This window comes from Montipora capricornis, chromosome 14 (assembly GCF_036669925.1).
Source record: "Montipora capricornis isolate CH-2021 chromosome 14, ASM3666992v2, whole genome shotgun sequence".
Lineage (NCBI taxonomy): Eukaryota > Metazoa > Cnidaria > Anthozoa > Scleractinia > Acroporidae > Montipora > Montipora capricornis.
In genome coordinates, this window is record NC_090896.1 from 28,530,112 (window position 1) to 28,535,111 (window position 5,000).

Below are 5,000 nucleotides of genomic sequence, written 5' to 3' on the forward strand. Positions count from 1 at the left end.
GTTGGAGCGATCTGTGTTCATAATTGAAGTTCTAAGAAATGGGGTTTAAAACATCTAAAAAGGTTAAAACTAAATTTTCGACCGCCTTCTGAGGTCTTCTTCAGAGGAATGTACTCTGCAAGTCACTGAATGCAAATATATAGCAAAAGACGTCACTGTTCGTTGCTCCTAAGGGAGGAAACCAGTAATGCGTAAACCCTTGGGAAGGGTACTCTTTCATTAACAGAGTTCTTCTCCAGGAATGAATGTAACGGCTCTAGGAAAAGCCTTTGTCGGCCGGTGCTATGCATATGCATATGCGTCAATATTAATTCCAAGTTGGTTACTCTCTTTTTCTCATAATTTAAAACATACTCTTTTTCTCGCTGAGGGTCACCAAGATTTTGGGACCCCCAACAAATGCTTGGGACCCCAATTTGGCCGAACATGCGGGTCCCAGGACCCAGATTGAAAAATCCTAGTGCCATCCCTGTTATTTTACAGTAGAAATGCCTGAAGAGTTTTTAGCTGAGAATTTGGATGTGTGTGTGCTACACTTTCCATTCCTCAGCTGCTTATGCTAGGTGAAGATACTATTAAAAACAAGTGGCTATGGGTTTCCTAAACTTTGTTCCAAGGAATTTTAAAATTCACGGTATTTCAGGGATTTTTTATGTTGCAAATCTTGGTCAATATCCAGTTCAATCCCGTAGTCTGAAGTCGAAAGTCTAAAGTCCAACATTCGTGACCCAACCATATGGTTAAGTGTGATGGTACAGTATTTAAAATACTTCATACTTTTTCTTAACAATACCAGGAGAAATTAGCGTGGTAAGATGTGTTACCGAGTCATACAATGACCGGCTTTTGGGTCCAACAAAAACACAAAAGCTTGTTTCCGGTCACGCACACAATTCTTTAAATACATGTTTCCCCGTGAATCTGCCCCGTAGTCGTCTGTGGTTTAGTGTATCGCAATCCCAGTGAGAAAATGGGTAACATTTGGTCGTTTTCTTTTTTTTTCCGTGTCGGTAAGTCTTGCCTGTCACGCCCATGTTAAGTAGTGTCTTTGTGCATAGGACCTTATGCGCGTATTTTCTTAGGATCAAGGGGGTAGTGGAAATGCTTAGATTTCTCTGGCGGACACAGAATATTTAACTTAACCTGCAATGGCGTCGGAAGTCTTCTAACGCGAATGGTGTTTTAGTGGATCTTTAAACAAAATATACACTTTTGGAGCTCAATAATGGAAAGTCAATTGGATAAACAAGACAGGCGGTGAAAAAAAATATCTGGAATCTTAAAAGCGTTGAGTAATGGACTTCGACAACAATCTATCGCCCGTCTAGCCGAAATCAAAGTGAGCTGTATTTCTATTATTTTACCGAGTGTGCTCTTATGTAGAACACTGAAACCAAATTGAAAATTCTCTGTTAACTTATGGGTTCAACAAAGACAGAACGATTCGAATACCTTAAGTGGACCTGTGATCTCTGTTGTCTGGCTTTGGTATAATTTTATTTGTACTCAACTCTGCACAGTCTTCTGGTAAAAAAATAATTGGAAATGTGACAGCCAAGAATTATTTGAAAGAAAGCTTGTCTATTTGTGCTTCATTATTCAAGGAAAAGGTTCTTCGGTTTGATCCTGAAATTATTTTGTTATAATATTGCGTATGGTAATATGACTCGATCGAGTTTCTCCTCTTCACTTACGTAATGAAATAGAAAGGGGATTTTGCCTCTAATAGCAAATATGTTTGCTTCAAAAAAAAATTCACTGGACAAGATGACAAAAGAGATGCAACGCTTGACGAGAAATAATAGTTTTGTTAATATTTGAAAGAAAAAAATTCGCGTATAACTCCCGCAGTCACGCAGTCTAAGAGGAATTCAGTTGGTGTATAACTCCCGCAGTCCCACAATCACACAGTCGTTATGTATGAGGAATTCAGGTGGTGTAGAACTAATTCTCCCGCAGTCACGCAGTCGAGAGCTAAGCGGATTTCAGCTGGTGTATAACTAGTGCTCCCGCAGTCCCACAGTCACACAGTGGTAATGTAAGAGGAATTCAGTTGGTGTATAACTCCAGCAGTCCCACAATCACACAGTCGTAATGTATGAGGAATTCAGGTGGTGTATACCTAGTGCTCCCGCAGTCACGCAGTCGAGAGCTAAGCGGATTTCAGCTGGTGTATAACTAGGGGGTGGGCGCTTATTCGACCGGCTGGGCGCTTATTAACTTTTTCTACCTTCAGGGTGGGCGCTTATTCGAGGTGGGCGCTTAATCGAATAAATACGGTACATAAATGATAACTGACAAAGTCAATTCATAAGTTAGGGTGAGTAATGGCAAAAACGCGTTCCAGATTTCGGATTCCAGATTTTACATAAACCCTCATGCGGCTCACTTTCTCCAATAAGGATTGGTGTGATAACCGATCATGAAAACCACTCTGTTGGACGACAAACGGTACGTTTAATCGTTTAGCCCCGGGGGGGCCTTCCCGGGCGTTAAGCCGCCGGGGTTACAACCTGGCTTAGCAGTAAATCCCATCAAACCTTCTAAGAGGAGACTATGGAACGCCAACACTGTCTTATGTGAACCTCTTTCATTATATGCGGTGCATTTTACGTTATATGCGGTGCATCTTACATTATATGCGGTGCCTTTCACATTATACGCAGTGCTTTTCTTATTATATGCGGTACTTTTGTCATTATATGTGGTACTTTTGTCATTATATGTGGTACTTTTGTCATTATATGCAGTGCTTTCGTCATTATATGCAGTGCTTTCGTCATTATATGCGGTGCTTTTGTCATTATATGCGGTGCTTTTGTCATTATATGCAGTGCTTTCGTCTTTATATGCGGTGCTTTCGTCGTTCTATGTGGTGGTTGTGTCATTATATGAAGTAGTTTTTACATTATATGCGGTGCTTTGTTTGTCATCATTATATGAGGTGCTTTTGTCGTTATATGCGGTGCGTTCTTCATTATGAGGTGATGATTCCCCGGGGTCTGGGTAGGAGCTTGTGAAAAATCCCCGGAAAACTAAGACCTAAGACCCGGAAAACTAAGACCCGGAAAACTAAGACCCGGAAACCTAAGGTTCTTTTCATTTTATTCTTGTTTTTGGTACTTATATTGTTTCGTCATTACAATGAATTATTAACTTGATTTCCTGATTGATTTTTGATTGACACTAACTTATGTAATTACGCCACGTGAATAAGTCAGTTTTTCAGTTCAGACATTTCCGATTCGAAGATATGTGCATGTTTTGCTAATCTGTCTCGCTGACCCGTTTTCTGTTATACTCTGACCTATTTTATCTGTTGCTGACCTGTACACCGTGAAACAATCCTTCTAGACATCGTCAAAGAAGTAAGTATTCAATGCTGTAATTCTAGTCAATAGTTTTACTCCCGTGTTTATGTACGGATGAATCCTGTTCGGTTTCTCAAATGTATTTCGTTCTTTTCTTTAGATCGAATAATCTTATTGGAATAAATTATACGATTTGCGTAATCTAGTTGGATTGCCTGTCTGGTTTTATTGGACCATATATTGTACGGCTGGAACTCGGGGGCCTTTGTTAGAAAGTCCGAGCACGTTCGTTCTGTTTTGAAAATCTAAAAATATTTTGATTTTAATATGTCCATAAGCAAATTGATATGTAAAGGTTCTCAATGTTTTAAAACCCTCCATAACATTGCCATGTGATTCTTACAGAAATCTTTATACCGTGTACTAATCTATCGGGACAAGGCCTAACTGACACCCATGAATTTTTTTTTAATTTTTGAATAAGCTCAGCAAAATTTCAGAGATGTTTATGCGACTGCAAGAGGAGGTTCCACTTATCATAGAACCGAATAAGCCTTTGATCGTTCAATTAAATACGCTTTATATTATTACCTTTGTTACCTTTTAATTCAATGCACAGACGCCAAGTTAGAGCTTCCTGCTTCCCACCCATCTCAGTCCCAATCTGTTGACCTTGGTATTTGTTTACATGCGCTCACGACAGAGATCGATCAAAGAAAAATCCGCCGTTGATTTCCAACAGGACGTAACACCCGACTGGCAATAATTTCCGAAGAACAAATGAACAATTGGTTCAGTTACAGGCGAGGCATTTTAGAACAACGATTTCTTTTACCTTTCTGATGAAATGCGGGATTGTCATGCGGCCTTGACTCGCCTGGCGTGACATTCGCGGTTGTGGCGTGAATAAATTATCAAGCAAGCGTCGCTAGATTTTCTCCCAGCGCCGTCATTATAAAGCCTTCTTGTCGTCTCAAAATCGATCTTAATTTTTTGGATATACATAATATTTCTTTCAGGAATACAGGGTTTTTTGGTGCCGTTCTTTTCTATGGCTTATTTGCTGCTTTGCGCGTGAGTTATTCCCGATTTCCTTCGCATTTATTTATTATATGTTTGCGCCTTTTTAAACGGCTCAGGGATTGCTTTGAAAACTAAAATGAAAAGGGTCTTAGTTTTCCGGGTTTTCCGGGGATTTTTCACAAGCTCCTACCCAGACCCCGGGGAATCATCACCTCATAATGAAGAACGCACCGCATAGAACGACAAAAGCACCTCATATAATGATGACAAACAAAGCACCGCATATAATGTAAAAACTACTTCATATAATGACACAACCACCACATAGAACGACGAAAGCACCGCATATAAAGACGAAAGCACTGCATATAATGACGAAAGCACTGCATATAATGACAAAAGTACCACATATAATGACAAAAGTACCACATATAATGACAAAAGTACCGCATATAATAAGAAAAGCACTGCGTATAATGTGAAAGGCACCGCATATAATGTAAGATGCACCGCATATAACGTAAAATGCACCGCATATAATGAAAGAGGTTCACATAAGACAGTGTTGGCGTTCCATAGGAGACGTCTTTTCTATGTCGATAGACTTGATCGCTAGAAGAAACAACCGCGCTCCGCGGTGGCTCAGTTGGTTAAGCAGGAGGTGGT

At 39.9% G+C, this 5,000-nt stretch overlaps 1 protein-coding gene across 1 annotated transcript in view; it reads left to right on the forward strand.

Moving 5' to 3' along the window:
* The window catches only part of LOC138032396 (uncharacterized), a 58,066-nt gene that overhangs the window by 25,374 nt on the left and 27,692 nt on the right, over window positions 1-5,000 (forward strand). The gene's annotated exons all lie outside the window — the stretch shown is intronic.